This window comes from Pseudophryne corroboree, chromosome 1 (assembly GCF_028390025.1).
Source record: "Pseudophryne corroboree isolate aPseCor3 chromosome 1, aPseCor3.hap2, whole genome shotgun sequence".
NCBI lineage: Eukaryota > Metazoa > Chordata > Amphibia > Anura > Myobatrachidae > Pseudophryne > Pseudophryne corroboree.
The window spans coordinates 658,788,545-658,811,820 of NC_086444.1; positions in this window are offsets into that span (position 1 = coordinate 658,788,545).

Below are 23,276 nucleotides of genomic sequence, written 5' to 3' on the forward strand. Positions count from 1 at the left end.
TAACCCTAATCCTAACCCTAATACGAACCCCAACTCTAACCCTGACCCTAACCCGAACCCTAACCCTATCTCTAACCCTAACCCTAATACAAACCCTAACCCTGATACGAACCCTAACCCTAGCCCTAACCCTAATACGAACCCTTACCCTAACTATAACCCTAACCCTAACCCTAATATGAACCCTAACCCAAAACCCTAACCCAAATACGAACCCTAACCCGAACCTGAACCCTAACCCTATCTCTAACCCTAACCCTAATACAAACCCTAACCCTAATACGAACCCTAACCCTAGCCCTAACCTTAATACGAACCCTTACCCTAACTATAACCCTAACCCTAACACAAACCCTAACCCTAATATGAACCCTAACCCAACACCCTTACCCAAATACAAACCCTAACCCTAAAACCCTAACCCTAACCCTAATACGAACCCTTACCCTAACCCTAATATGAACCCTAACCCTAATACAATACCTAACCCTAACTCAAACCCTAAACCTAATATGAACCCTAACCCTAATAACCCTAACCCTGATCCTAAAACCCTACCCCTAATATGAATCCTAACCCTTTCCCATAACAATAACCAAAAATCCCTAACCCTAATAACCCTAACCCCTAACCCTAACCTTAAGCCTAATACCCTAACCCTAACTCTAATACCCTAATACCCTAATCCTAACCCTAACATTCTTAACCCTAACCTTAAAACTCTAACCCTAACCCTAATACCGTAACTCTAAAACCCTAACCCTAACCCTAATACCGTAACCCTAACACCTAACCCTAACCCTAACACGAACCCTAACCCTAACCTAAAACCCTAACCCTAATACCCTAACCCTAACCCCTAACACTAACCCTAATACGAACCCTAACCCTAACTCTAACCCTAAACCTAATACGAACCCTAACCCTAATAACCCTAACCCTGACCCTAAAACCTTAACCCTAATATGAATCCTAACACAAACCCTAACCCCTAACCATAACCATAACCCTAAATCCCTAACCCTAATAACTCTAACCCCTAACCCTAACCCTAAGGCTAATACCCTAACCCTAACTCTAATACCCTAATACCCTAATCCTAACCCTAACCCTAATAACCCTAACCCTAAAACTCTAACCCTAACCCTAACCCTAATTACCCTAACCCTAACACGAACCCTATCACTAACCCTAACCCTTAACCCCTAACCCTAACCCTATTATGAATCCTAACCCTAACCCCTAACCCTAACCCTAAAACCATAACCCTAATAACCCTAACCCTAAACCCTAACCCCTAAACCTAACCCTAACCCTAATACCCTAACCCTAATACCCTAATCCTAACCCTAATAACACTATCCCTAACCCTAACCGTAAAAACTCTAACCCTAACCGTAGTACCCTTACCCTAACCCTAAAACCCTAACCCTAATCCTAAAAATAATACCCTAACTCTAACCCTTACCCAAACCCGTACCCTAACCCTTATACGAACCCTAACCCTATAATCATAATACTTTAACACTTAACACTAACCTAACCCTAATTCCTTTCCCAAAAAACCTTAACCCTAGTACCCTAACCCTTACCCCTAACAATAACCCTAATACGAACCCTAACCCTAACTCTAACCCTAAACCTAATACGAACCCTAACCCTAATAACCCTAACCCTGACCCTAAAACCCTAACCCTAATATGAATCCTAACACTAACCCTAACCTCTAACCATAATCATAACCCTAAATCCTTAACCCTAATAACCCTAACCCCTAGCCCTAAGCCTAAGCCTAATACCCTAACTTTAACTCTAATACCCTAATACCCTAATCCTAACCCTAACCCTAATAACCCTAACCCTAAAACTCTAAGCCTAACCCTAACCCTAATACCCTAACTATAAAACCCTAACCCTAATACCCTTACCCTAACCCCTAACCCTAACCCTAACACGAACCCTAACCCAAATCCCTAACCCTAACCCTAATCCTAACCCTAATACGAAACCCTAACTCTAACCCTAACCCTAACCCGAACCGAATCCCTAACCCTAGCCATAATACGAACCCTAATTCACACCCTAAACCTAACCCCTAACCCTAACACGAACCCTAAGCCTAACCCAAAACTCTAACCCTAATCCTAACCGTTACCCTAATACGAACCCCAACTCTAACCCTAACCCTAACCCGAACCTGAACCCTAATCCTATCTCTAACACTAACCCTAATACACACCCTAAACCTAATACGAACCCTAACCCTAATACGAACCCTAACCCTAACTATAACCCTAACCCTAACACGAACCCTAACCCTAACCCTAATATGAACCCTAACCCAAAACCCTAACCCAAATACGAACCTTAACCCTAACCCTAAAACCCTAACCCTAATACAAACCCTTACCCTAACCCTAATATGAACCCTAACCCTAATACAAAACCTAACCCTAACTCTAACCCTAAACCTAATACGAACCCTAACCCTAATAACCCTAACCCTGACCCTAAAACCCTACCCCTAATATGAATCCTAACCCTAACCCATAACAATAACCAAAAATCCCTAACCCTAATAACCCTAACCCCTAACACTAAGCCTAATACCCTAACCCTAACTCTAATACCCTAATACCCTAATCCCAACCATAACCGTATTAACCCTAACCCTAAAACCCTAACCCTAACCCTAATACCGTAACCCTAACCCCTAACCCTAACCCTAACACGAACACTAACCCTAACCCAAAACCCTAACCCTAACACTAATCAATACCCTAACCCTAAATGTCTTTCAATTTATGAGAGATTTCTTTAAATAAGCTACAATGTCCAAGGTACTAAACATGATATATTCTATGGGGTTTCATAAGCAAGTCATTAGATTAATTTGCTACTAACGTTATAAAACATATGCATTCAATATTTGAGGAAACAAAGTAAAAATAACACTATTTATTAGGTTTCACTAAAAAATCCATTGAAAGACTTGACTATTGTTCTTAAAAGACATATGCACTACTTAGTATAGAGCAATAAATCACATGCAGACTAGTAAAATAAAAACATGCTTATGTTGTATTTAAAACTATGATAGGCTTACCTTGTTAGTGTAAGACCTACAATCTACCGACTGAGCTAACAAGTCTGCACATAAGTGTCACCCAATCCCTAACCCTAATACTCTAACCCTAATTACCCTAACCCTAACACGGACCCTATCACTAACCCTAACCCTTAACCCCTAACCCCTAATATGAATCCTAACCCTAACCCCTAACCCTAACCCTAAAACCCTAACCCTAATAACCCTAACCCTAAACCCTAACCCCTAAACCTAACCCTAACCCTAATACCCTAACCCTAATACCCTAATACCCTAATCCTAACCCTAACCCTAACCCTAATAACACTATCCCTAACCCTAACCGTAAAAACTCTAACCCTAACCGTAATACCCTTACCCTAACCCTAAAACACTAACCCTAATCCTAAAAATAATACCCTAACTCTAACCCTTACCCGAACCCGTACCCTAACCCTTATACGAACCCTAACCCTATAATCATAATACTTTAACACTTAACCCTAACCCCTAACCTTAAAATCCTAACCCTAATACTCTAACCCTAATTACCCTAACCCTAACACGGACCCTATCACTAACCCTAACCCTTAACCCCTAACCCCTAATATGAATCCTAACCCTAACCCCTAACCCTAACCCTAAAACCCTAACCCTAATAACCCTAACCCTAAACCCTAACCCCTAAACCTAACCCTAACCCTAATACCCTAACCCTAATACCCTAATACCCTAATCCTAACCCTAACCCTAACCCTAATAACACTATCCCTAACCCTAACCGTAAAAACTCTAACCCTAACCGTAATACCCTTACCCTAACCCTAAAACACTAACCCTAATCCTAAAAATAATACCCTAACTCTAACCCTTACCCGAACCCGTACCCTAACCCTTATACGAACCCTAACCCTATAATCATAAAACTTTAACACTTAACCCTAACCCCTAACCCTAAAACCCTAACCCTAATACCCTAACCCTAACCCCTAACCCTGACCCTAAAACCCTAACCCTAATATGAATCCTAACCCTAACCCTAACCCCTAACCATAACCATAACCCTAAATCCCTAACCCTAATAACCCTAACCCCTAACCCTAAGCCTAATACCCTAACCCTAACTCTAATACCCTAATACCCTAATCCTAACCCTAACCATAATAACCCTAACCCTAAAACTCTAACCCTAACCCTAATACCCTAACTATAAAACCCTAACCCTAATACCCTAACCCTAATAACACTAACCCTAACATGAACCCTATCACTAACCTTAACCCTTAACCCCTAACCCTAACCCTAATATGAATCCTAACCCTAACCCCTAACCCTAAAACCCTAACCCTAATTACCCTAACCCTAAACCATACCCCCTAAGCCTAACCCTAACCCTAAGACCCTAACCCTAATTCCCTAATACCCTAATCCTAACCCTAACCCTAATAACACTACCCCTAACCCTAACCGTAAAAACTCTAACCCTAACCGTAATACCCTTACCCTAACCCTAAAACCCTAACCCTAATCCTTAAAAATAATACCCTACCTCTAACCCTTACCCGAACCCGTACCCTAACCCTTATACGAACCCTAACCCTATAATAATAATACTTTAACACTTAACCCTAACCTAACCCTAATCCCTAACCCTAATACGAACCCTAACTCTAACCCTAACCCGAACCTGAACCCTAACTCTAACCCAAATATGAACCCTAACCCTAAAACTCTAACCCTAATACGAACCCTTACCCTAACCCTAATATGAACCCTAACCCTAATACATTACCTAACTCTAACTCAAACCCTAAACCTAATATGAACCCTAACCCTAATAACCCTAACCCTGATCCTAAAACCCTACCCCTAATATGAATCCTAACCCTTTCCCATAACAATAACCAAAAATCCCTAACCCTAATAACCCTAACCCCTAACCCTAACCTTAAGCCTAATACCCTAACCCTAACTTTAATACCCTAATACCATAATCCTAACCCTAACATTCTTAACCCTAACCTTAAAACTCTAACCCTAACCCTAATACCGTAACTCTAAAACCCTAACCCTAATACCGTAACCCTAACCCTAACACCTAACCCTAACCCTAACACGAACCCTAACCCTAACCTAAAACCCTAACCCTAACCCCTAACACTAACCCTAATACGAACCCTAACCCTAACTCTAACCCTAAACCTAATACGAACCCTAACCCTAATAACCCTAACCCTGACCCTAAAACCTTAACCCTAATATGAATCCTAACACTAACCCTAACCCCTAACCATAACCATAACCCTAAATCCCTAACCCTAATAACTCTAACCCCTAACCCTAACCCTAAGGCTAATACCCTAACCCTAACTCTAATACCCTAATACCCTAATCCTAACCCTAACCCTAATAACCCTAACCCTAAAACTCTAACCCTAACCCTAACCCTAATTACCCTAACCCTAACACGAACCCTATCACTAACCCTAACCCTTAACCCCTAACCCTAACCCTATTATGAATCCTAACCCTAACCCCTAACCCTAACCCTAAAACCATAACCCTAATAACCCTAACCCTAAACCCTAACCCCTAAACCTAACCCTAACCCTAATACCCTAACCCTAATACCCTAATACCCTAATCCTAACCCTAATAACACTATCCCTAACCCTAACCGTAAAAACTCTAACCCTAACCGTAATACCCTTACCCTAACCCTAAAACCCTAACCCTAATCCTAAAAATAATACCCTAACTCTAACCCTTACCCAAACCCGTACCCTAACCCTTATACGAACCCTAACCCTATAATCATAATACTTTAACACTTAACACTAACCTAACCCTAATTCCTTTCCCAAAAAACCCTAACCCTAGTACCCTAACCCTTACCCCTAACAATAACCCTAATACGAACCCTAACCCTAACTCTAACCCTAAACCTAATACGAACCCTAACCCTAATAACCCTAACCCTGACCCTAAAACCCTAACCCTAATATGAATCCTAACACTAACCCTAACCTCTAACCATAATCATAACCCTAAATCCTTAACCCTAATAACCCTAACCCCTAGCCCTAAGCCTAAGCCTAATACCTTAACTTTAACTCTAATACCCTAATACCCTAATCCTAACCCTAACCCTAATAACCCTAACCCTAAAACTCTAAGCCTAACCCTAACCCTAATACCCTAACTATAAAACCCCAACCCTAATACCCTTACCCTAACCCCTAACCCTAACCCTAACACGAACCCTAACCCAAATCCCTAACCCTAACCCTAATCCTAACCCTAATACGAAACCCTAACTCTAACCCTAACCCTAACCCGAACCGAATCCCTAACCCTAGCCATAATACGAACCCTAATTCACACCCTAAACCTAACCCCTAACCCTAACACGAACCCTAAGCCTAACCCAAAACTCTAACCCTAATCCTAATCCTAACCCTAATACGAAACCCAACTCTAACCCTAACCCGAACCTGAACCCTAATCCTATCTCTAACACTAACCCTAATACACACCCTAAACCTAATACGAACCCTAACCCTAATACGAACCCTAACCCTAACTATAACCCTAACCCTAACACGAACCCTAACCCTAACCCTAATATGAACCCTAACCCAAAACCCTGACCCAAATACGAACCTTAACCCTAACCCTAAAACCCTAACCCTAATACAAACCCTTACCCTAACCCTAATATGAACCCTAACCCTAATACAAAACCTAACCCTAACTCTAACCCTAAACCTAATACGAACCCTAACCCTAATAACCCTAACCCTGACCCTAAAACCCTACCCCTAATATGAATCCTAACCCTAACCCATAACAATAACCAAAAATCCCTAACCCTAATAACCCTAACCCCTAACCCTAAGCCTAATACCCTAACCCTAACTCTAATACCCTAATACCCTAATCCTAACCATAACCGTATTAACCCTAATACCGTAACCCTAACCCCTAACCCTAACCCTAACACGAACCCTAACCCTAACCCAAAACCCTAACCCTAACACTAATCAATACCCTAACCCTAACCCTAAATGTCTTTCAATTTATGAGATATTTCTTTAAATAAGCTACAATGTCCAAGGTACTAAACATGATATATTCTATGGGGTTTCATAAGCAAGTCATTAGATTAATTTGCTACTAACGTTATAAAACATATGCATTCAATATTTGAGGAAACAAAGTAAAAATAACACTATTTATTGGGTTTCACTAAAAAATCCATTGAAAGACTTGACTATTGTTCTTAAAAGACATATGCACTACTTAGTATAGAGCAATAAATCACATGCAGACTAGTAAAATAAAAACATGCTTATGTTGTATTTAAAACTATGATAGGCTTACCTTGTTAGTGTAAGACCTACAATCTACCGACTGAGCTAACAAGTCTGCACATAAGTGTCACCCAATCCCTAACCCTAATACTCTAACCCTAATTACCCTAACCCTAACACGGACCCTATCACTAACCCTAACCCTTAACCCCTAACCCTAATATGAATCCTAACCCTAACCCCTAACCCTAACCCTAAAACCCTAACCCTAATAACCCTAACCCTAAACCCTAACCCCTAAACCTAACCCTAACCCTAATACCCTAACCCTAATACCCTAATACCCTAATCCTAACCCTAACCCTAACCCTAATAACACTATCCCTAACCCTAACCGTAAAAACTCTAACCCTAACCGTAATACCCTTACCCTAACCCTAAAACCCTAACCCTAATCCTAAAAATAATACCCTAACTCTAACCCTTACCCGAACCCGTACCCTAACCCTTATACGAACCCTAACCCTATAATCATAATACTTTAACACTTAACCCTAACCCCTAACCCTAAAACCCTAACCCTAATACCCTAACCCTAACCCCTAACCCTGACCCTAAAACCCTAACCCTAATATGAATCCTAACCCTAACCCTAACCCCTAACCATAACCATAACCCTAAATCCCTAACCCTAATAACCCTAACCCCTAACCCTAAGCCTAATACCCTAACCCTAACTCTAATACCCTAATACCCTAATCCTAACCCTAACCATAATAACCCTAACCCTAAAACTCTAACCCTAACCCTAATACCCTAACTATAAAACCCTAACCTTAATACCCTAACCCTAATAACACTAACCCTAACATGAACCCTATCACTAACCCTAACCCTTAACCCCTAACCCTAACCCTAATATGAATCCTAACCCTAACCCCTAACCCTAAAACCCTAACCCTAATTACCCTAACCCTAAACCATAACCCCTAAGCCTAACCCTAACCCTAATACCCTAACCCTAATTCCCTAATACCCTAATCCTAACCCTAACCCTAATAACACTACCCCTAACCCTAACCATAAAAACTCTAACCCTAACCGTAATACCCTTACCCTAACCCTAAAACCCTATCCCTAATCCTAAAAATAATACCCTACCTCTAACCCTTACCCGAACCCGTACCCTAACCCTTATACGAACCCTAACCCTATAATAATAATACTTTAACACTTAACCCTAACCCTAACCTAACCCTAATCCCTAACCCTAAAACCCTAACCCTAATACCCTAACCCTAACCCCTAACACTAACCCTAATACGAACCCTAACCCTAACTCTAACCCTAAACCTAATACGAACCCTAACCGTAATAACCCTAACCCTGACCCTAAAACCCTAACCCTAATATGAATCCTAACACTAACCCTAACCCCTAACCATAACCATAACCCTAAATCCCTAACCCTAATAACCCTAACCCCTAACACTAACCCTAAGGCTAATACCCTAACCCTAACTCTAATACCCTAATACCCTAATCCTAACCCTAACCCTAAAAACCCTAACCCTAAAAACCCTAACCCTAAAACTCTAACCCTAACCCTTACCCTAATACCCTAACTATAAAACCCTAACCCTAATACCCTAACCCTAACCCCTAACCCTAACCCTAACACGAACTCTAACCCTAACCCAAAACCCTAACCCTAACCCTAATCCTAACTTATACAAAACCCTAACTCTAACCCTAACCCTAACCCGAACCTAATCCCTAACCCTAACCATAATACGAACCCTAACCCTAATTCAAACCCTAAACCTAACCCCTAACCCTAACACGAACCCTAAACCTAACCCAAAACTCTAACCCTAACCCTAATCCTAACCCTAATACGAACCCTAACTCTAACCCTAACCCTAACCCGAACCTGAACCCTAACTCTAACCCAAATATGAACCCTAACCCTAAAACCCTAACCCTAACCCTAATACGAACCCTTACCCTAACCCTAATATGAACCCTAACCCTAATACAATACCTAACCCTAACTCAAACCCTAAACCTAATATGAACCCTAACCCTAATAACCCTAACCCTGATCCTAAAACCCTACCCCTAATATGAATCCTAACCCTTTCCCATAACAATAACCAAAAATCCCTAACCCTAATAACCCTAACCCCTAACCCTAACCTTAAGCCTAATACCCTAACCCTAACTCTAATACCCTAATACCCTAATCCTAACCCTAACATTCTTAACCCTAACCTTAAAACTCTAACCCTAACCCTAATACCGTAACTCTAAAACCCTAACCCTAACCCTAATACCGTAACCCTAACCCTAACACCTAACCCTAACCCTAACACGAACCCTAACCCTAACCTAAAACCCTAACCCTAACCCCTAACACTAACCCTAATACGAACCCTAACCCTAACTCTAACCCTAAACCTAATACGAACCCTAACCCAAATAACCCTAACCCTGACCCTAAAACCTTAACCCTAATATGAATCCTAACACTAACCCTAACCCCTAACCATAACCATAACCCTAAATCCCTAACCCTAATAACTCTAACCCCTAACCCTAACCCTAAGGCTAATACCCTAACCCTAACTCTAATACCCTAATACCCTAATCCTAACCCTAACCCTAATAACCCTAACCCTAAAACTCTAACCCTAACCCTAACCCTAATTACCCTAACCCTAACACGAACCCTATCACTAACCCTAACCCTTAACCCCTAACCCTAACCCTATTATGAATCCTAACCCTAACCCCTAACCCTAACCCTAAAACCATAACCCTAATAACCCTAACCCTAAACCCTAACCCCTAAACCTAACCCTAACCCTAATACCCTAACCCTAATACCCTAATACCCTAATCCTAACCCTAATAACACTATCCCTAACCCTAACCGTAAAAACTCTAACCCTAACCGTAATACCCTTACCCTAACCCTAAAACCCTAACCCTAATCCTAAAAATAATACCCTAACTCTAACCCTTACCCAAACCCGTACCCTAACCCTTATACGAACCCTAACCCTATAATCATAATACTTTAACACTTAACACTAACCTAACCCTAATTCCTTTCCCAAAAAACCCTAACCCTAGTACCCTAACCCTTACCCCTAACAATAACCCTAATACGAACCCTAACCCTAACTCTAACCCTAAACCTAATACGAACCCTAACCCTAATAACCCTAACCCTGACCCTAAAACCCTAACCCTAATATGAATCCTAACACTAACCCTAACCTCTAACCATAATCATAACCCTAAATCCTTAACCCTAATAACCCTAACCCCTAGCCCTAAGCCTAATACCCTAACCTTAACTCTAATACCCTAATACCCTAATCCTAACCCTAACCCTAATAACCCTAACCCTAAAACTCTAAGCCTAACCCTAACCCTAATACCCTACCTATAAAACCCTAACCCTAATACCCTTACCCTAACCCCTAACCCTAACAAGAACCCTAACCCAAATCCCTAACCCTAATCCTAACCCTAATACGAAACCCTATCTCTAACCCTAACCCGAACCGAATCCCTAACCCTAGCCATAATACGAACCCTAATTCACACCCTAAACCTAACCCCTAACCCTAACACGAACCCTAAGCCTAACCCAAAACTCTAACCCTAATCCTAACCCTAACCCTAATACGAACCCCAACTCTAACCCTAACCCTAACCCGAACCTGAACCCTAATCCTATCTCTAACACTAACCCTAATACACACCCTAAACCTAATACGAACCCTAACCCTAATACGAACCCTAACCCTAACTATAACCCTAACCCTAACAGGAACCCTAACCCTAACCCTAATATGAACCCTAACCCAAAACCCTAACCCAAATACGAACCTTAACCCTAACCCTAAAACCCTAACCCTAATACAAACCCTTACCCTAACCCTAATATGAACCCTAACCCTAATACAAAACCTAACCCTAACTCTAACCCTAAACCTAATACGAACCCTAACCCTAATAACCCTAACCCTGACCCTAAAACCCTACCCCTAATATGAATCCTAATCCTAACCCATAACAATAACCAAAAATCCCTAACCCTAATAACCCTAACCCTAAGCCTAATACCCTAACCCTAACTCTAATACCCTAATACCCTAATCCTAACCATAACCGTATTAACCCTAACCCTAAAACCCTAACCCTAACACTAATACCGTAACCCTAACCCCTAACCCTAACCCTAACACGAACCCTAACCCTAACCCAAAACCCTAACCCTAACACTAATCAATACCCTAACCCTAACCCTAAATGTCTTTCAATTTATGAGATATTTCTTTAAATAAGCTACAATGTCCAAGGTACTAAACATAATATATTCTATGGGGTTTCATAAGCAAGTCATTAGATTAATTTGCTACTAACGTTATAAAACATATGCATTCAATATTTGAGGAAACAAAGTAAAAATAACACTATTTATTGGGTTTCACTAAAAAATCCATTGAAAGACTTGACTATTGTTCTTAAAAGACATATGCACTACTTAGTATAGAGCAATAAATCACATGCAGACTAGTAAAATAAAAACATGCTTATGTTGTATTTAAAACTATGATAGGCTTACCTTGTTAGTGTAAGACCTACAATCTACCGACTGAGCTAACAAGTCTGCACATAAGTGTCACCCAATCCCTAACCCTAATACTCTAACCCTAATTACCCTAACCCTAACACGGACCCTATCACTAACCCTAACCCTTAACCCCTAACCCTAATATGAATCCTAACCCTAACCCCTAACCCTAACCCTAAAACCCTAATCCTAATAACCCTAACCCTAAACCCTAACCCCTAAACCTAACCCTAACCCTAATACCCTAACCCTAATACCCTAATACCCTAATCCTAACCCTAACCCTAATAACACTATCCCTAACCCTAACCGTAAAAACTCTAACCCTAACCGTAATACCCTTACCCTAACCCTAAAACACTAACCATAATCCTAAAAATAATACCCTAACTCTAACCCTTACCCGAACCCGTACCCTAACCCTTATACGAACCCTAACCCTATAATCATAATACTTTAACACTTAACCCTAACCCCTAACCCTAAAACCCTAACCCTAATACCCTAACCCTAACCCCTAACCCTGACCCTAAAACCCTAACCCTAATATGAATCCTAACCCTAACCCTAACCCCTAACCATAACCATAACCCTAAATCCCTAACCCTAATAACCCTAACCCCTAACCCTAAGCCTAATACCCTAACCCTAACTCTAATACCCTAATACCCTAATCCTAACCCTAACATTCTTAACCCTAACCTTAAAACTCTAACCCTAACCCTAATACCGTAACTCTAAAACCCTAACCCTAACCCTAATACCGTAACCCTAACCCTAACACCTAACCCTAACCCTAACACGAACCCTAACCCTAACCTAAAACCCTAACCCTAATACCCTAACCCTAACCCCTAACACTAACCCTAATACGAACCCTAACCCTAACTCTAACCCTAAACCTAATACGAACCCTAACCCTAATAACCCTAACCCTGACCCTAAAACCTTAACCCTAATATGAATCCTAACACTAACCCTAACCCCTAACCATAACCATAACCCTAAATCCCTAACCCTAATAACTCTAACCCCTAACCCTAACCCTAAGGCTAATACCCTAACCCTAACTCTAATACCCTAATACCCTAATCCTAACCCTAACCCTAATAACCCTAACCCTAAAACTCTAACCCTAACCCTAACCCTAATTACCCTAACCCTAACACGAACCCTATCACTAACCCTAACCCTTAACCCCTAACCCTAACCCTATTATGAATCCTAACCCTAACCCCTAACCCTAACCCTAAAACCATAACCCTAATAACCCTAACCCTAAACCCTAACCCCTAAACCTAACCCTAACCCTAATACCCTAACCCTAATACCCTAATACCCTAATCCTAACCCTAATAACACTATCCCTAACCCTAACCGTAAAAACTCTAACCCAAACCGTAATACCCTTACCCTAACCCTAAAACCCTAACCCTAATCCTAAAAATAATACCCTAACTCTAACCCTTACCCAAACCCGTACCCTAACCCTTATACGAACCCTAACCCTATAATCATAATACTTTAACACTTAACACTAACCTAACCCTAATTCCTTTCCCAAAAAACCCTAACCCTAGTACCCTAACCCTTACCCCTAACAATAACCCTAATACGAACCCTAACCCTAACTCTAACCCTAAACCTAATACGAACCCTAACCCTAATAACCCTAACCCTGACCCTAAAACCCTAACCCTAATATGAATCCTAACACTAACCCTAACCTCTAACCATAATCATAACCCTAAATCCTTAACCCTAATAACCCTAACCCCTAGCCCTAAGCCTAAGCCTAATACCCTAACCTTAACTCTAATACCCTAATACCCTAATCCTACCCTAACCCTAATAACCCTAACCCTAAAACTCTAAGCCTAACCCTAACCCTAATTATAAAACCCTAACCCTAATACCCTTACCCTAACCCCTAACCCTAACCCTAACACGAACCCTAACCCAAATCCCTAACCCTAACCCTAATCCTAACCCTAATACGAAACCCTAACTCTAACCCTAACCCTAACCCGAACCGAATCCCTAACCCTAGCCATAATACGAACCCTAATTCACACCCTAAACCTAACCCCTAACCCTAACACGAACCCTAAGCCTAACCCAAAACTCTAACCCTAATCCTAACCCTTACCCTAATACGAACCCCAACTCTAACCCTAACCCTAACCCGAACCTGAACCCTAATCCTATCTCTAACACTAACCCTAATACACACCCTAAACCTAATACGAACCCTAACCCTAATACGAACCCTAACCTTAACTTTAACCCTAACCCTAACAAGAACCCTAACCCTAATATGAACCCTAACCCAAAACCCTAACCCAAATACGAACCTTAACCCTAACCCTAAAACCCTAACCCTAATACAAACCCTTACCCTAACCCTAATATGAACCCTAACCCTAATACAAAACCTAACCCTAACTCTAACCCTAAACCTAATACGAACCCTTACCCTAATAACCCTAACCCTGACCCTAAAACCCTACCCCTAATATGAATCCTAACCCTAACCCATAACAATAACCAAAAATCCCTAACCCTAATAACCCTAACCCCTAACCCTAAGCCTAATACCCTAACCCTAACTCTAATACCCTAATCCTAACCATAACCGTATTAACCCTAACCCTAAAACCCTAACCCTAACCCTAATACTGTAACCCTAACCCCTAACCCTAACCCTAACACGAACCCTAACCCTAACCCAAAACCCTTACCCTGACACTAATCAATACCCTAACCCTAACCCTAAATGTCTTTCAATTTATGAGATATTTCTTTAAATAAGCTACAATGTCCAAGGTACTAAACATGATATATTCTATGGGGTTTCATAAGCAAGTCATTAGATTAATTTGCTACTAACGTTATAAAACATATGCATTCAATATTTGAGGAAACAAAGTAAAAATAACACTATTTATTGGGTTTCACTAAAAAATCCATTGAAAGACTTGACTATTGTTCTTAAAAGACATATGCACTACTTAGTATAGAGCAATAAATCACATGCAGACTAGTAAAATAAAAACATGCTTATGTTGTATTTAAAACTATGATAGGCTTACCTTGTTAGTGTAAGACCTACAATCTACCGACTGAGCTAACAAGTCTGCACATAAGTGTCACCCAATCCCTAACCCTAATACTCTAACCCTAATTACCCTAACCCTAACACGGACCCTATCACTAACCATAACCCTTAACCCCTAACCCTAATATGAATCCTAACCCTAACCCCTAACCCTAACCCTAAAACCCTAACCCTAATAACCCTAACCCTAAACCCTAACCCCTAAACCTAACCCTAACCCTAATACCCTAACCCTAATACCCTAATACCCTAATCCTAACCCTAACCCTAATAACACTATCCCTAACCCTAACCGTAAAAACTCTAACCCTAACCGTAATACCCTTACCCTAGCCCTAAAACACTAACCCTAATCCTAAAAATAATACCCTAACTCTAACCCTTACCCGAACCCGTACCCTAACCCTTATACGAACCCTAACCCTATAATCATAATACTTTAACACTTAACCCTAACCCCTAACCCTAAAACCCTAACCCTAATACCCTAACCCTAACCCCTAACCCTGACCCTAAAACCCTAACCCTAATATGAATCCTAACCCTAACCCTAACCCCTAACCATAACCATAACCCTAAATCCCTAACCCTAATAACCCTAACCCCTAACCCTAAGCCTAATACCCTAACCCTAACTCTAATACCCTAATACCCTAATCCTAACCCTAACCATAATAACCCTAACCCTAAAACTCTAACCCTAACCCTAATACCCAAACTATAAAACCCTAACCCTAATACCCTAACCCTAATAACACTAACCCTAACATGAACCCTATCACTAACCCTAACCCTTAACCCCTAACCCTAACCCTAATATGAATCCTAACCCTAACCCCTAACCCTAAAACCCTAACCCTAATTACCCTAACCCTAAACCATAACCCCTAAGCCTAACCCTAACCCTAATACCCTAACCCTAATTCCCTAATACCCTAATCCTAACCCTAACCCTAATAACACTACCCCTAACCCTAACCGTAAAAACTCTAACCCTAACCGTAATACCCTTACCCTAGCCCTAAAACCCTAACCCTAATCCTAAAAATAATACCCTACCTCTAACCCTTACCCGAACCCGTACCCTAACCCTTATACGAACCCTAACCCTATAATAATAATACTTTAACACTTAACCCTAACCCTAACCTAACCCTAATCCCTAACCCTAAAACCCTAACCCTAATACCCTAACCCTAACCCCTAACACTAACCCTAATACGAACCCTAACCCTAACTCTAACCCTAAACCTAATACGAACCCTAACCCTAATAACCCTAACCCTGACCCTAAAACCCTAACCCTAATATGAATCCTAACACTAACCCTAACCCCTAACCATAACCATAACCCTAAATCCCTAACCCTAATAACCCTAACCCCTAACACTAACCCTAAGGCTAATACCCTAACCCTAACTCTAATACCCTAATACCCTAATCCTAACCCTAACCCTAAAAACCCTAACCCTAAAAACCCTAACCCTAAAACTCTAACCCTAACCCTTACCCTAATACCCTAACTATAAAACCCTAACCCTAATACCCTAACCCCTAACCCTAACACGAACCCTAACCCTAACCCAAAACCCTAACCCTAACCCTAATCCTAACCCTTATACAAAACCCTAACTCTAACCCTAACCCTAACCCGAACCTAATCCCTAACCCTAACCATAATACGAACCCTAACCCTAATTCAAACCCTAAACCTAACCCCTAACCCTAACACGAACCCTAAACCTAACCCAAAACTCTAACCCTAACCCTAATCCTAACCCTAATACGAACCCTAACTCTAACCCTAACCCTAACCCGAACCTGAACCCTAACTCTAACCCAAATATGAACCCTAACCCTAAAACCCTAACCCTAATATGAACCCTTACCCTAACCCTAATATGAACCCTAACCCTAATACAAAACCTAACCCTAACTCTAACCCTAAACCTAATACGACCCCTAACCCTAATAACCCTAACCCTGACCCTAAAACCCTACCCCTAATATGAATCCTATCCCTCACCCATAACAATAACCAAAAATCCCTAACCCTAATAACCCTAACCCCTAACCCTAACCTTAAGCCTAATACACTAACCCTAACTCTAATACCCTAACACCCTAATCCTAACCCTAACCGTATTAACCCTAACCCTAAAACTCTAACCCTAACCCTAATACCCTAACTCTAAAACCCTAACCCTAACCCTAATACCGTAACCCTAATCCTAACCCCTAACCCTAACCCTAACACGAACCCTAACCCAAAACCCTAACCCTAACACTAATCAATACCCTAACCCTAAATGTCTTTCAATTTATGAGAGATTTCTTTAAATAAGCTACAATGTCCAAGGTACTAAACATGATATATTCTATGGGTTTTCATAAGCAAATCATTAGATTAATTTACTACTAAAGTTATAAAACATATGCATTCAATATTTGAGGAAACAAAGTAAAAATAACACTATTTATTGGGTTTCACTAAAAAATCCATTGAAAGACTTGACTATTGTTCTTAAAAGACATATGCATTACTTAGTATAGAGCAATAAATCACATGCAGACTAGTAAAATAAAAACATGCTTACGTTGTATTTAAAACTATGATAGGCTTACCTTGTTAGTGTAAGACCTACAATCTACCGACTGAGCTAACAAGTCTGCACATAAGTGTCACCCAATCCCTAACCCTAATACCCTAACCCTAATTACCCTAACCCTAACACGAACCCTATCACTAACCCTAACCCTTAACCCCTAACCCTAACCCTAATATGAATCCTAACCCTAACCCCCAACCCTAACTCTAAAACCCTAAACCTAATAACCCTAACCCTAAACCCTAACCCCTAAACCTAAACCTAACCCTAATACCCTAACCCTAATACCCTAATACCCTAATCCTAACCCTAACCCTAACCCTAATAACACTATCCCTAACCCTAACTGTAAAAACTCTAACCCTAACCGTAATACCCTTACCCTAACCCTAAAACCCTAACTCTAATCCTAAAAATAATACCCTAACTCTAACCCTTACCCAAACCCGTACCCTAACCCTTATACGAACCCTATAATCATAATACTTTAACACTTAACCCTAACCTAACCCTAATCCCTAACCCAAAAAACCCTAACCCTAACCCCTAACAATAACCCTAATACGAACCCTAACTCTAACCCTAAACCTAATACGAGCTCTAACCCTAATAACCCTAACCCTGACCCTAAAACCCTAACCCTAATATGAATCCTAACACTAACCCTAACCCCTAACCATAACATTAAATCCCTAACCCTAATAACCCTAACCCCTAACCCTAAACCTAAACTTAATACCCTAACCTTAACTCTAATACCCTAATACCCTAATCCTAACCCTAACCCTAATAACCCTAACTATAAAACCCTAACCCTAATACCCTAACCCTAACCCCTAACCCTAACCCTAACACGAACCCTAACCCTAACCCAAAACCCTAACCCTAACCCTAATCCTAACCCTAATACGAAACCCTAACTCTAACCCTAACCCTAACCCGAACCTAATCCCTAACCCTAGCCATAATACGAACCCTAACCCTAATTCAAACCATAAACCTATCCCCTAACACGAACCCTAAGCCTAACCCAAAACTCTAACCCTAACCCTAATCCTAACCCTAACCCTAATACGAACGCCAACTCTAACCCTAACCCTAACCCGAACCTGAACCCTAACCCTATCTCTAACCCTAACCCTAATACAAACCCTAACCCTAATACGAACCCTAACCCTAACCCTAATATGAACCCTAACCCAAAACCCTAACCTAAATACGAACCCTAACCCTAAAATCCTAACCCTAACCCTAATACGAACCCTTACCCTAACCCTAATATGAACCCTAACCCTAATACAAAACCTAACCCTAACTCTAACCCTAAACCTAATACGTACCCTAACCCTAATAACCCTAACCCTAAAACCCTACCCCTAATATGAATCCCAACCCTAACCCATAACAATAACTAAAAATCCCTAACCCTAATAACCCTAACCCCTAACCCTAACCCTAAGCCTAATACCCTAACCCTAACTCTAATACCCTAATACCCTAATCCTAATCCTAACCGTATTAACCCTAACCCTAAAACTCTAACCCTAACCCTAATACCCTAACTCTAAAACCCTAACCCTAATACCGTAACCCTAACCCCAAACCCTAACACGAACCCTAACCCTAACCCAAAACCCTAACCCTAACACTAATCAATACCCTAACCCTAAATGTCTTTCAATTTATGAGAGATTTCTTTAAATAAGCTACAATGTCCAAGGTACTAAACATGATATATTCTATGGGGTTTCATAAGCAAGTCATTAGATTAATTTGCTACTAACGTTATAAAACATATGCATTCAATATTTGAGGAAACAAAGTAAAAATAACACTATTTATTGGGTTTCACTAAAAAATCCATTGAAAGACTTGACTATTGTTCTTAAAAGACATATGCACTACTTAGTATAGAGCAATAAATCACATGCAGACTAGTAAAATAAAAACATGCTTATGTTGTATTTAAAACTATGATAGGCTTACCTTGTTAGTGTAAGACCTACAATCTACCGACTGAGCTAACAAGTCTGCACATAAGTGTCACCCAATCCCTAACCCTAATACTCTAACCCTAATTACCCTAACCCTAACACGGACCCTATCACTAACCCTAACCCTTAACCCCTAACCCTAATATGAATCCTAACCCTAACCCCTAACCCTAACCCTAAAACCCTAACCCTAATAACCCTAACCCTAAACCCTAACCCCTAAACCTAACCCTAACCATAATACCCTAACTCTAATACCATAATACCCTAATCCTAACCCAAACCATAACCCTAATAACACTATCCCTAACCCTAACCGTAAAAACTCTAACCCTAACCGTAATACCCTTACCCTAACCCTAAAACCCTCACCCTAATCCTAAAAATAATACCCTAACTCTAACCCTTACCCGAACACGTACCCTAACCCTTATACGAACCCTAACCCTATAATCATAAAACTTTAACACTTAACCCTAACCCTAACCCCTAACCCTAAAACCCTAACCCTAATACCCTAACCCTAACCCCTAACCCTGACCCTAAAACCCTAACCCTAATATGAATCCTAACACTAACCCTAACCCATAACCATAACCATAACCCTAAATCCCTAACCCTAATAACCCTAACCCCTAACCCTAAGCCTAATACCCTAACCCTAACTCTAATACCCTAATACCCTATTCCTAAAACTCTAACCCTAACCCTAATACCCTAACTATAAAACCCTAACCCTAATACCCTAACCCTAATAACACTAACCCTTACATGAACCCTATCACTTACCCTAACCCTTAACCCCTAACCCTAACCCTAATATGAATCCTAACCCTAACCCCTAACCCTAACCCTAAAACCCTAACCCTAATAACCCTAACCCTAAACCATAACCCCTAAACCTAACCTTAACCCTAATACCCTAACCCTAATTCCCTAATACCCTAATCCTAACCCTAACCCTAATAACACTATCCCTAACCCTAACCGTAAAAACTCTAACCCTAACCGTAATACGCTAACCCTAAAACCCTAACCCTAATCCTAAAAATAATACCCTAACTCTAACCCTTACCCGAACCCGTACCCTAACCCTTATACGAACCCTAACCCTATAATCATAATACTTTAACACTTAACCCTAACCTAACCCTAATCCCTAACCCAAAAAACCCTAACCCTAATACCCTAACCCTAACCCCTAACAATAACCCTAATACGAACCCTAACCCTAACTCTAACCCTAAACCTAATACGAACTCTAACCATAATAACCCTAACCCTGACCCTAAAACCCTAACCCTAATATGAATCCTAACACTAACCCTAACCCCTAACCATAACCATAACCCTAAATCCCTAACCCTAATAACCCTAACCCCTAAGCCTAAGCTTAATACCCTAACTTTAACTCTAATACCCTAATACCCTGATCCTAACCCTAACCCTAATAACCCTAAAACTCTAACCCTAACCCTAATACCCTAACTATAAAACCCTAACCCTAATACCCTAACCCTAACCCCTAACCCTAACCCTAACACGAACCCTAACCCTAACCCAAAACCCTAACCCTAACCCTAATATAAATCCTAACCCTAACCCTAACCCTAATCCTAACCATAATACGAAACCCTAACTCTAACCCTAACCCGAACCTAATCCCTAACCCTAGCCATAATACGAACCCTAACCCTAATTCAAACCCTAAACCTAACCCCTAACCTTAACACGAACCCTAAGCCTAACCCAAAACTCTAACCCTAATCCTAACCCTAACCCTAATACGAACCCCAACTCTAACCCTAACCCGAACCTGAACCCTAACCCTATCTCTAACCCTAACCCTAATACAAACCCTAACCCTAATACGAACCCTAACCCTAACCCTAATATGAACCCTAACCCAAAACCCTAACCCAAATATGAACCCTAACCCTAACCCTAAAACCCTAACCCTAACCCTAATACGAACCCTTACCCTAACCCTAATATGAACCCTAACCCTAATACAAAACCTAACCCTAACTCTAACCATAAACATAATACGAACCCTAACCATAATAACCCTAACCCTAAAACCCTACCCCTAATATGAATCCTAACCCTAACCCATAACAATAACCAAAAATCCCTAACCCTAATAACCCTAACCCCTAACCCTAACCCTAAGCCTAATACCCTAACCCTAACTCTAATACCCTAATACCCTAATCCTAACCCTAACCGTATTAACCCTAACCCTAAAACTCTAACCCTAACCCTAATACCCTAACTCTTAAACCCTAACCCTAACCCTAATACCGTACCCCTAACCCCTAACCCTAACCCTAACACGAACCCTAACCCTAACCCAAAACCCTAAACCTAACACTAATCAATACTCTAACCCTAACCCTAAATGTCTTTCAATTTATGAGAGATTTCTTTAAATAAGCTACAATGTCCAAGGTACTAAACATGATATATTCTATGGGGTTTCATAAGCAAGTCATTAGATTAATTTACTACTAACGTTATAAAACATATGCATTCAATATTTGAGGAAACAAAGTAAAAATAACACTATTTATTGGGTTTCACTAAAAAATCCATTGAAAGACTTGACTATTGTTCTTAAAAGACATATGCATTACTTAGTATAGAGCAATAAATCACATGCAGACTAGTAAAATAAAAACATGCTTACGTTGTATTTAAAACTATGATAGTCTTACCTTGTTAGTGTAAGACCTACAATCTACCGACTGAGCTAACAAGTCTGCACATAAGTGTCACCCAATCCCTAACCCTAATACCCTAACCCTAATTATCCTAAGCCTAACACGGACCCTATCACTAACCCTAACCCTTAACCCCTAACCCTAACCCTAATATGAATCCTAACCCTAACCCCTAACCCTAACCATAAAACCCTAACCCTAATAACCCTAACCCTAAACCCTAACCCCTAAACCTAACCCTAACCCTAATACCCTAACCCTAATACCCTAATACCCTAATCCTAACCCTAACCCTAACCCTAATAACACTATCCCTAACCCTAACTGTAAAAACTCTAATCCTAACCGTAATACCCTTACCCTAACCCTAAAACCCTAACCCTAATCCTAAAAATAATACCCTAACTCTAACCCTTACCCAAACCCGTACCCTAACCCTTATACGAACCCTAACCCTATAATCATAATACTTTAACACTTAACCCTAACCTAACCCTAATCCCTAACCCAAAAAACCCTAACCCAAAAAACCCTAACCCTAACACCCTAACCCTAACCCCTAACAATAACCCTAATACGAACCCTAACCCTAACTCTAACCCTAAACCTAATACGATCTCTAACCCTAATAACTCTAACCCTGACCCTAACCCTAATATGAATCCTAACACTAACCCTAACCCCTAACCATAACCATAACCCTAAATCCCTAACCCTAATAACCCTAACCCCTAACCCTAAGCTTAATACCCTAACCTTAACTCTAATACCCTAATACCC